We start from the raw sequence: 12,480 nt of genomic DNA, 5'->3' as shown, positions 1-12,480 counted from the left end.
CAAGTTGGCTCAGTTCTTAATTCCTCTCGGTTTCATGGTCAGTCAAGCAAATACATTACTCTTTGTCAGGGGTCAAGACTGCATTATACTTGGACACAGTCTATGCAAATGATATTTCCAATTTATGATTAGCCAACTTGGATTCTTATTTCACGGACAACAACGATTAATTAGAACAAAGCTATAACTGATCTTTTCATTGTTGTTTCTATAAATCACTGAAGTTAAACAAAAAAAAAAGCATATATGATCCTTTCCGATCCGTTTGTTTTTTCTGCACAATAAGTTCAGATCAATTTTCTACTTGCAAATAATCTGACTTTTCATCTGCAATTCCCAACTTGAACTTATTTTAAATCCAGGGATCAAGAACCAAATATTATTCTCAAGGCCATTGTTGTTAAAGAGCTTTTCTCAAAAAGGATTCAACAGATTAAGGTTAGTTTTCAAACTTTTAAAATAAATGTCAGCATTTCATTGCAGTTACACTATCCATCATGATAATAGCTGCTGATCTAGACAACAGCAAACAAGGTCAGCTTTAACTTATGCGCAGCATATCTACTTCCAGCAACAAATGCTATTACAACTAAGCAATCATGAAAAAAATTTGAAATTCCAAATCAGCGTTTTGCACATGTATCAATCAGCATATTCAAATATTTTCATTCACTATAACCATCATTTCCCATTTCTGCATCAGATTTTTCCAAGCTAAACTGTACCTTCACTTCAACTAAGGTCTTACAAAAAGCACCAACTTCTATTTGAATAGCATCGATCAAGTAGATACATTATGATTCATTTCAACTCCCACTATGGGATACCCTATCACTATATATAGCCACTGAAAATCTGATCCATTGTTTTGTGCGTAGTTAGGCCTTGAAGAATGCATATATTCAAAAAATTCGAAAGACCAGATTTTTTACACTCCTAGAGGCACAGATTTGGAAGCTTAAGAGGTTGTGCTCCAATGTTAGCATAATCATTCACTAACTTGGGATTTTAAGGGTCCAATGAACTCATGAGAAGGAGATGGACTACAGGGTTAAGTTGTTCAATAAATAAGTTTTATGCATTGTATTTTAGTTGATGTCACAAACGGGTAATGGGGATTTTTGCGAGGTATTATTTAAATCCAATTTTTTTTTTCTATCCCAGCTCCAATAGTTTGAGCAATTAGTTCCAATTTCTTAACAATCTCACCTCCAATAGTTTGAACAATTAGTTCGGGCACTTCTTTGCCATGCACATTGTCTTCCATTCATTCATTTATTTTCGCTTTTCACACCTGCCCCCTTCTATTTCCATTAGCTCTCAAACTTTATTTGATCAGCAACTAATTCTGTTCTTTTCTTTTGTGGGTCATCATCACATCTGGCCGCTTTTGATCTCATCTCAATCGCTCCAACTGCAGTTTATTTGGGTATATACATACAAAGCAAGAGCCTTTTCCATATAGCTTCTATAAATAGTCTTCTTCTTCTTTTTTCCTCTCATTTCCTCCCTTTTTTTATTGTAGAGTTCACTTAGATTTTGATCATATGTTGCTTATGCAGGCGTTTATATTGAATCATGATGTAGGTGGTTATCACAAGGAAGACAAAGCGGCTAGAGCTTATGACTTCAGAATAACTACGAGGCACAAAACCTCAAATTTTGAAGCCAACATCCATCAAACACTTTTCATTATTGTATTCCATTTATTGCTTCAGTAAACTTTAAGAAAAATCAAACTATCAAGTTTGATTTGAAGTTATTGATTCCGGTGAGAAATTCGTGTAATGTGTTCCATTTATTACAAACGTTCTGCTATGTAATGTTTATAAGATCAATCATGATCATACTAACGAAAATTATTCTACGCACCGACAGTGTAAGTGACCCGACAGTTAATATACAATCTCAGCCATTCATTTGATCTAGCCGTCCATGTGGCACTAACAACATATTAACGCCGTTAACGGAATTGAATTCCAAAAAAGTTAGTCAAGTGTGCCTGACACTTTCAGTCTTCATCCTCATCTTCTTGGCTCCAATTACGGCGACTCCCGCCATCTCCTCCGCCGGCACCGTTGCTTCCATGGCCGCCGGGAAACGAAACGTCGGGCCTTCCGTCCCAACTGGGTTTGAGGCGGAAGGATAGGGCGCGTATAGATTCTTCTTCTTAAAGTCAACAGAATCTTTGCTTGTCTCTCATGGATTCCAATGGCAATTCAGAAAAAGCATTACCTTATCGGACATGAGCGATGAGGAGCCAAGAAATCGAGGGAATTGCATAGATTTATTCAAGCATTTCTTGATTTATCGGACATGGCCTCATCGTCGTTCGCCGCTCAGATCTCTACTGTATTGGTGAGCAGGTTAAAGAAATTGATTAAAGGATGGGTTTGTCGGATTCTGGGTATACAGTTCATCAGATTCATATCTTTGATTATTATCTCTTTTTTGCATTCTTATTCAAAGTCGAAGAATAGTCCAACACAAAATTATGGATAGCTCTGTGGATAAGGCTGGCTTAAGAATTTCTTGGCTGTGTGGGTTCGATCTAGCTCAACATCGCTTTTGTTATTCTTATTTTAATTATTTCTTTCTAGGGGTTAAGCCCGTATGCCCAAAAACTCATGGTATTTTGCCCATTTGATCCAACATCTAGGTATTTTGCCCAATTACACAACTTTTAGGAGAAAAGACTCATAAGGGTAGTCCTTTCTAAAGTAGTGCCTAGTATATCCTATGCTGACTTTTGGGTTCAAAATTCACTTTTTCTTAGAAAACCCTGTTCCAACTTTTGAGAAAAACAAAACTAGCCTTCAACATGCCTAAGTTTTTCACCTAACGGTTACTTTAACAGGCGGAATCACTGCTGCTTGTTTCTATCCAAAGCTGTGGCAAAGTTTTACTAAGCTAAAGGAAATCTGAGCCTAAAGAGAGTATAAGATAATGGCAGATCACAAGTAGTAAAACAACAGATAACGGATAACTTTGTTGAAATAAAAATTTGATGAAGTGGGTGAACACACTGAAATTATTTATATAAACATAATTACAAGCTAAGAATTCAGAGCCTCATTCTCAGGTAAACAGCTAAAAAGCTGTTTAGCTATCTATGAGAATGATTACAGTACTTACTTGTAAATGGAAGCACACTTCACACTAGACAGGAAAGAAAGATCACACTGCTACTTCTTGAGAGAAGACTCTTCTGCTCAAGTTCTTAAGCTATCTTACAGATTGTGGAAGTTTTTGATGTGTGGGGATTTTTCGATGCCCTTACAAATGAAATGCAAGCCCCCATATAGAGAGCGGACTCCAAACTTAAATTCAAAACATCAAATATACAGTTCAACTCCGTGATTTCCTGCTTTCCTGAGTGCTCCTGTTGGTGGAGGTCGGACAAGGAAAAGGCAGGTTCCTTTTTGGGTGAAATGTTTTTCACATTTCTTTTTTGAAAAGCAAAAGTAGCTTTTGGGAAGAGTCCAAAAGTACTTTCGGTGTTTTCTACACCTGCTGCTTCACATGTTCTCGTCTGTTTCAGAATTATGGCCTAAGACAAAGGAGTTGTTGTCAGCTTGGGCCATTCTATCCGTTGTGGCATTAACTTCAACGTCTGTATCGACATACATCTTGTAGTGGTTGTCATTTTCAAGACGTTCTATCCACTGCATGCATGCCATCGTTGAGTCTATCTCTTTTCTGGTGAGAGATAGAAACAGGTCACTGCTGACTACGTCAGGATGATCATAGGCAGTGATAATAGTTTTTTCTCCTGCTGCCAGGAAGGTATTGTTGATATCTTCAGAGATGATCTTCTTCATATATTCCAGGGCCATGGCTTTCATCCATGGGATGCTTGAATTTGGTTGTCCGTTGTACCCAACACAGGCAGGTTGTAGATATTTTCTTTGAATAATTCTCACATAATGATAAGGAGAAATGTATTCAACCTCGCCGTTTGCCTTTCTAATCCATTCTGGAGGAGTGGATCTGAACTTCAGTCGAAGTGTACAGTCATTTTTTCTGATATTTTTGACTGTGTTGACAATGATGGGCGGCAATCCTTTTAGATCATCATTTGTTTTGCTCCATAGATTATGGACAAAACCATTTTCAACAAGCCAAAGCTTGTGTTCTTGAGGATGTTCACTCTGAACATTAACCAAGTATCTTCCAACGTATGATCCTGAGACAATGAAGAGGGTTGGAGGAACAAGGTCTTCTGAATTGTGTCTTCCTATCAGATTGTGGAAATCATGCCAATCTGATTCATTAAGTGCCATGATAGGGACCCTAGCACTTTCTGGATGTTCGAGGAAGTTAATTTTTTCTTTCTTAACAGCACTCTGCTGTATTTCTTCGAACTGTGGTCTTGCATTCTCGTATAGTTCTTCAGCTAATGCAAAGAGAGCCGGAAACATTAGACCACTGCTTCTTTCCTGAAAGGCAAATAAAAGATTATCCAGAATTGCCTTCTGGTGGTAAGCTAATCTCCTGCCAGTTCTGAACACAGGAGTATCGAACGTTCGAAGTTCATAGTTAAAGACATTTAGGACTCCAGTTGGAGTAGGTTTGCTTTTTGGCAAAGCAACAGCCGTCAACGGTCTTGATGAGCCTTTACCGTCTGCCGTTTGAGACGGGCTAGTCAATCCTTTACCCTGGGATTGATCAGTTGTGGCTAAGCCTTTTGAACTTAGCAGGAACCTCTTGAGGATTTTTTCTTTGGGATCCTCATCGGTTTCATGTTCTTTCCCAGCTCTTCTGCTTCTGGGATTGCGACCTTCGTCGTCGTCATCATTTCTTTTACTGAACATGGCTAATTCCCTTGTTAAGGCGTCTGGAAGATAGTTCTTGTTTCCTGCAATTAATTCAACAACATAATCATATTGGTTAAGGAATAATTGCCAGTTAGCTAGTCTTCCTCTATCAGCAGCTTTATCGAGTTTGAAATTTTTGAAATTCTTTACTCTGGCACAATCGGTGCGGACAGTAAAGGGTTTTCCAAGGAAAGCTGGAGAATTTAAAATTGTTTTTTTGACAGCCAGAATTTCTTTTTCCCCTGTGGGATAATTCAGTTCTGCAGGGCTGAACTTGCCACTACAAAATTTACAGATCTTTTCAATGTTAGTTCCAGGCGCTTTCGCCAGAACAACACCGGACCAGTAATTATCACTCGCATCTGTCTGGAGGATAATCTCATCATTCTCTTCTGGTTGTTGAAGAGGAGGGAGGTTTTTGCAGAGATTTTTTATCTGCTTCACAGTTTTTTCATCATCTTCTGTGAAGTTCCATTTTCTTTTGGAACTTGTTTTAGGTGATAACATTGCTGTTAACCCTGAGATCTTGGGAATGAAATCTCTCCCATAATTTATGACACCAAGGAATCTCTCTAGACTTTTGGCATCAGGAATTCTATCTGGGAATTTCCAGATTTTCTCAAGGATGTGAGGTTGGAGTTTTATCACTCCATTTTTGATATTTATTCCTAGGAAATCAACTTCATCAAGGATAAAGAAGATTTTCTTTTCTCCTAGGATAATTCCATGCTGAACTATCAGCTTTACAACCTCATAGAGGTGTTTCATGTGTTCTTCTCTGTTTTTGGAGAAGACAAGGATGTCATCTATGTAGACGACGCAAAACTCCGCGACATGCTTGAAGATGTTGTCCATCTTTCTTTGGAAGATTGAGGGAGCTTGCTTGAGACCAAAAGGCATTACCAACCATTCGTAATGTCCTTGTGGTGTTCCGAATGCAGTGAGAGGCACACTCTCAGGATGCATCTTGTCCTGCCAGAAACCCGACTTTGCATCGAATTTCGAAAAGACTTTCGCTCCTCTGAGCTGGTTGATCAGCACTCTTACTTGAGCAATTTGATAACCGTCTTTGACAGTCTTTTTGTTGACATCTCTGTAGTCAATCACCATTCTAGCTTTTCCTCTTAGCGTTTCTGCATGGTTTCTCACGTAGAATGCTGGAGCATGATGAGGGCTAGTGGAAGGTTGAATTAATCTCTTGTTCAGGAGATCTTCAATATCTTTTCTGAATTCTTTTTGGTCTTCCTCTTTGTACTGAGGAATGGCTTTGACATGACAGATAGCATTCATGTCATGCAATCTTAATTCACAGACCACTGGGTCTTTTTCCCAAAACTTTTGAGGATCTACATCGATGTTTTGCTTGAGTAGTTTCTTGATTTTCTCAAGAGTGGGAATTTTCTGAGACTCAAGCTTATTCTGAAAGTGCTTGAGGTTATGCTCGTGGATGAAACTAGCTTCTTCTTCTTCACTAGTTTCTGCTTCTTCTTCTTCTTCTTCAGAAGATTCTTCAACAAGTAATTCTTCTTGTTGTTTGATTTGGAGTATGGGTTTAAATTTGGGTTTGTAGGGGGTAAGATCACCACTATTCTGTTGCGTTTTCTGATATTGGGTAGTGAAGTTTGGTCCTACCACACTTTTGGCCTGAGTAAGCCTATCTGCCCAGAACACCCGTTCTCCTTTTCTGAAGCCTATTGCTTCTTCATCCTGAATAAATCGCTGTTGGAGAATGAAATCATTACCCAACAAGAAATCTGCGCCTTGGCCTTCAGATTGCCAGACGTTATGGATGATAAATGTTCCTCCACCAATGGTGATATGAACATTTTTTGCTACTTTATTCATGGTGAGATGGCTTCCATCAAAAGTAACACCAGTAGCTGTTTTCTTTTCTTCTTTCCAGAGTTTTTCTGGAATTGCAAATCTCTTTGCAACTGTAAATCCTGATCCATTATCTACAAAGGCATGTAGATGATATTTTTTATGATCAGGGAATTTTAGTCCAATCTCTATGTAGTTGCTGTATCTACTTGTAGAGACGACTTTCGATTGCTGAAGCTCATTTTCTTGAGCTTGTTCCTTTGGAATGAACGGTTTACATTCTTCCGGAACATTGTTCTGAGTGGGAGATTTATCAAAACTAGAAGGTTTTGTATCATCCCAGTCTGTAGGAATTATCTCTTTGCTATCTGGATTACTGAACCATGACGGAGGGTCATATCTGACTTTATAGTCAAACTTGCCAGAAGGTTGGCCAAGTAGATCCCATGTTTCAGTAACTGTTATAGCTGCTTCTTGCTTTTCTAAGAGATGAACAGTTTCTGGTGGTTTCACCAGTTCTATATTTTCTGGTATTTCAACCAGTTCAAAGTTGTCATCGATTTTTTCTTCGATGATGTCTTCATTTTTCGAGGAAGATGGTTGTTCCATGATTTCCTGGAACAAAGTTTCTACTTCTTTCTCTTTTTTCTCAGAGAAATATTCTTCATATTCTTGTTCAACCAGTTGGCTGACAAGTCCATTCTTGGTTTTTCTTCTTGCTTCAGCTATGAAACATTCTTTGTGATAAGTCTTTTTTGACTCTTCACAAAACATAGGGAGACCATTCTTTTCGTGACATAAGCAGTAGTCGCAAACGAATGTACCAGGGTTCACCTGATAAGAAGACATTAAGGATTCTGTCTTGCTTTCTTCCCAGTTTTTGATTCTTAAAACATTCATTTGTCTGGATTCGAAGTACTCTACTTCAGAATCTGTCTCAGACTCAGATGAATCTTCTTCTTCAGACCAGGCAGAGTAAACTGACCTGTCGTCTTCTTCATCATCAGAATAGGCTATTTCGTAGCCTTTCATATTTGCTGATTCTACTATATGCTCATATTCTTCAAAGAGAGCCTTAGTAGATCTTTTTCCCTTTTCCGGGCATTCATTGGCATAGTGCCCTTCAGCTTTACATAACCAACATCTGCAAGCTTTCTTGCTTGGTTGCTTATGTTGATGAGTATTCTTCTTTTTCTTGAAGAATTTCTTTTCAGGATTTTTCTCCTGTTGTTTCTTGTAATTGGAACTTTTCTTGAATTTCCAATTCTTCTTTTGATTACTCCTTTTGAATTTTTTAGAGTAATCTTTTCCTTTCTTCTTTCTGTAGAACTTGGATTCATGACACTCCCAGTTGGTTGGCATATCCAGTATTCCGTAACAGAAATTTTCAACTCCTTTGAGTTGTTTCTTGGCCATCTTAGCTCTAAGATTGGCTTTGCATTGTTCTTTTAGTAATTGCCGGATTCTGTCGGCAATTCCTCCAACTGAAAATCTTTCAATTGGTTTTTCTGCTATGCTTTCTCGCACAGCTGTTCTCCATGGTTCAGGGAGTTTCCTGTGCAACAGGTTGACTAGATCAGTGCTTTCTAGTTCCCCAATTGTACAGTAATATTCTTGAAATTCATTCAAGTATTCTTCAAAATATCTCATGTCACAAATTTTGAGAGCATAGATATTTGATTTGGCTGTTTCTCTGGCCTTTTCACTCATATTTGCAGAATCTCCACAGAACTGATCGTACAGGGGTACTGCAAAATCATACGGAGATTTTGAAGCTTTGATATCTTCAAGCCATTCTTTTCCTCTGGCCGTTTCTTTGAAAGAGAAATAATATTTCTTTGCTACTCCTGTGAGAGTAGTTTCAAAGTACATCTGAAGATCAGGAGCTTCAAATTTTCCAAAGGTGAGAGCAGATGCCATCATCAGGCTGTCTACCCATTGGTCAAGAGTTTTTCTCTTGTCTAGAGTTTTATCCAGATCTAACCAGATACCAAAATTGGTAATTGGTACTCTGGGTATCTTGTCTTCTGGGACAAATCTTTGAGAATTTCTTTCTCCATTTCTGCCCGTAGGGGCTTTCTGTATAGGGAGTTTTACCTTTCCTTCTTCCATTTCAACATCTTGGTAGGGAAGGAGTTTTCTTTCCTTTCCTGGATTGAAATTTTTCATTTCTTCGATTAGTTTTTCTAATCTTTCTGGATTTTCACAGAATTCTGCTTCTTCATATAGATCATAGAGCTTTTGTGCTCCAAGCATTTTGACTGGTCTGTTTAGATCAGCTTCAAGGTCTTCTTCAGTAATTGGATCTTCAATAGTAGATTTTGCGCCACTAGTACTAGCTTCTCTAGTGCTGTAGCTTCTTCTGAGAAGATTTTTGTTTATCCTGATATTCTCAGGACAGACATCACTTTTTCTGTGATTGTCAAAATTTAGACTAATTTCTCCAGTCTTTCTGCTTTCATAAATTTTAGCTTTTGCACTTTCTGCTGGTAGCTTCGGACCAGATAATTTCCATTCAATAGGAAACGTTACTTCATTCCAAGTAACCTTGTGGATCTGTTGTGAATGGTTCTTTTGACTGGTGAGGAATCCAGTAGTAAGACCAGGGATGTTTGATATCCTTGTCTTTGGTTCTACTGTAGTACTCATCAGTTTATAGTATATCCTGTATACTATTGCCAATTCTTGCATATCTTTTTTCATAGATATGCCGTCTGTCTTGACTCTCAGTCTGAGACAGTGAGCTGCATCTTTCAAGCTGGTAGAGAAGTTGGGGAAGCAGTTGAAATATGCTACTTGGTTGCACAGAGATGCTTCAAGGGTTCCCAAGAGACTAGCTTGAAAATCTTCCAGTCTATTGTCTTGTAAGACACATAGAACTGAACAATTTATGCCTTCACGAGCTAGAAGCTTTATGCCTACTTGGACTGCTCCAATATGCATAAATTGATATTTTTTTGTTCTGGCTCTGGCGACTTCATCTGGAGTGATCATCAGTAGATCTGTTTCTCCTGTAGTAGAGGGGGTTGTAAATTCCAGCAATTTGAAATAATGGCTGTCCATCAGGTCAAATGTTCCCCTTTTGTATATTTGTTTGAAATCTAGCTTTGGAATTGAGGCGTTTTTTACCTCATGCTCGATTTCATTGTATTCAAATTCTTCAGAATTTAGGAGTTGTACTCCTTTCTTTTTCCCGAAGATGCTCATCATATTGACATTTCGAGTTTCTTTCGAGTTTTCATACCGAATACTAGTAGAACTAGTTGAGGGATCCAGAAAAATCAAGTTTGGAACAGGATTCTCTGGTCTTTCTAATGGTTTGAATCCATTAGCTTTCTTTTTTACTGTAGGCACTTTCTTGTCCTTCAGTATAGTTTTCATAGAATCCAACGTTTTTTGCTGTTCAGTGATTTTTTTACTAACACTTGTTAGCTTTTCTTCTTCCGTTTTTGGAAGATCTTTGATATAATCCAGTTTGTTTTCCAGTTTTTCTAACTGGTGGATTATAACAGGAATTTTTTCTAGATGTTCTTGATATCTAGATATTTCTTGCTGCAGGATCTGATATTTTTCATCAGAAGATTTTAATAGAGAATTCAGTCTCTCTATTATTAAATCAGACATTGTCCCCATTGGGGATTCCCCTGCTGAGCTATTTTACAAGCTCTGATACCAGTGATTTGCGGATCTAACCAATGCTCAGGTAGTCAAGAGGTTTTTGTTCCTCTTCAAGTACATATAAAAGATTATCAATATCTTCTTCTAATTTATAGATCCTGGTTTGGAGTCTATAAATAATATCCCAATAGTTGGGAGTTTCTCTGTTAAGACGTTCTCTATAGTCTTTCAATTTTTCCAACTTTTCTCTTTCTTTTTTTCAATTCTTTGCTAGTGCTTTTACAAATAGCATTTAATTCAAGTCTGTCAACGATCGAAATTATGAATAGTAAAACTAACTGTTTACCTTCGAGATCGAGGATGAAATTTAGCTGCAATTATAATTTAGACAAATAAATTCAAGATGGGCCCACCACGTTTCATCAAAGGAAAATAATAGTAAAAGCAATATTTGGAATAAGAGAGAGGGGTACTTACGGGATAAACATTTAAGTGAAAGGAATAGTTGGGAGAAAAAGAGAGAACTTTTGTGTGAGTGGGGTTTAAAATAAGTTGGTGGAGTGTATGGGGTGGTATTTGGTATTTTCTGGGTAAGTGGTCATTATCCCTTCTTTCTATGTCTTTTTTTTTGCCCTTCCACTACAATACTACATTGCTAAAATAAAATTAATATGAATTATTAAAAAAAACTGCAGTCTTAGGGAAAGCTCGACCTCCTCACTTTCAGTGTTTTTTATTTATTTATTTTTATAATTAATTTTTTCTTTAATAGCCTATTTTGTCTTTTAAATTAAAAAATAACTGCATTACTTAGACGGAGTTGAATAAAAAAAACGGATAATAAATTCGGCATATATATTTTGCATCACACTTATGCGAATTACATTATTTTAGACTTCTAGTCCAAAATACATTCAATTTTGTTTATATTTCGACTTCGATTCCCTTGTCAACCCAAGTTACCTTCATGGTCTTAAATTTATTAATTAGATTTCTCAAAGAGCAACCCTATCGAGACATATGAAATTAGCAAAACCGACCGTTGGATGGCAAGATTGACATAATTTAATGTTGTTGTAAAAAATTAAGTCAATTTTGTATTTGTTTTTATTTTGATCTACTTGGTCAACCATAGTTTCCTTTATAACCTAATCTTTAAATCAAAATCCTCAAATAACAACCCCATCGAGACACACGAAAATGGGAAAACTAACTGTTGGAAGAGAATATTGAAATACTTTATGCATGTTGTAAAAAATTTAGACAATTTCGTCATAGTTTCGATTTTGACATCAAACAATGTCAACCGTTTATACGCTTGTACTTCTTTAATGGGAGTTGAACCACGAGGAGATAAACTTAAAATAAGAAAAATAGTCCCATCTTAAAATGACAGTGCAAACCCAAGTCCAACACAATGCCATCCAGGCAGACTTTGGATCCTCTAGTTAGATTCTCTATGCTGATATTGTAATTACACTGTACCAGTTCAACCCTTTAATTGATTATCATTTGATAAAAACCACAAAACAATCCTCGATGTCAATTCCGTCATAAGGAAAATAGGAGCATACAAGACTATGCAAAGAAATACACCAGGGTGACGAGATATAATTTCTTCAAGGTGTTGATACCCAAATTTCCACAAGTTCAAGTTTGACTAAGTGACAGGCAAAGGGAACGAGTCACCGATCTCATAACCTGATTGGGCCTTCAAGCAAGCCCATTTTACGGCAAAAAGGGAATTTTCTATTTAACAAGCGATACGAGATGCCTAAATATTCAAATAATTGACCGGGATTTCCAAATCGACTAACACGCTTATTTATCACGCGATACGCGTAGGCCCAAGCTACGTTTGGGGCTCATACGGCGGGATATGGTGTGGAAGGTAACGGATCATGCGAGGCCCATCGTTATGATAAGGCCCATCGGTAATTTTGGACTTGGGAACCAAAATTCACGCTTCGAGGGCCAATATCTCAACGTGGGCTAGTAGAGAGATGAAAGCAAACCCAACAAGACTTAGAGCCCATTAGAGTCTTACCCAGAGTCCATTACATTAGGACCCGTAGCCCAAGAAGTACGTTGGAGTCGTCTTCTTCAAATCAGGAATGTCGTTCCGTCGAGTTACTGCTGGGATTGCTAATCCATCCTTTTCGGGTAAGAACCTCAAGTCTGTACAAAAGCCTCCCAACTCTCAAAACCTCGCTCCCAATTTCCG

The sequence above is a fragment of the Rosa rugosa genome, chromosome 7 (genome assembly GCF_958449725.1).
Source record: "Rosa rugosa chromosome 7, drRosRugo1.1, whole genome shotgun sequence".
Taxonomy (NCBI): domain Eukaryota; kingdom Viridiplantae; phylum Streptophyta; class Magnoliopsida; order Rosales; family Rosaceae; genus Rosa; species Rosa rugosa.
The sequence above is the reverse complement of the archived record's forward strand: the minus strand, read 5'-3'. Positions refer to the sequence as shown.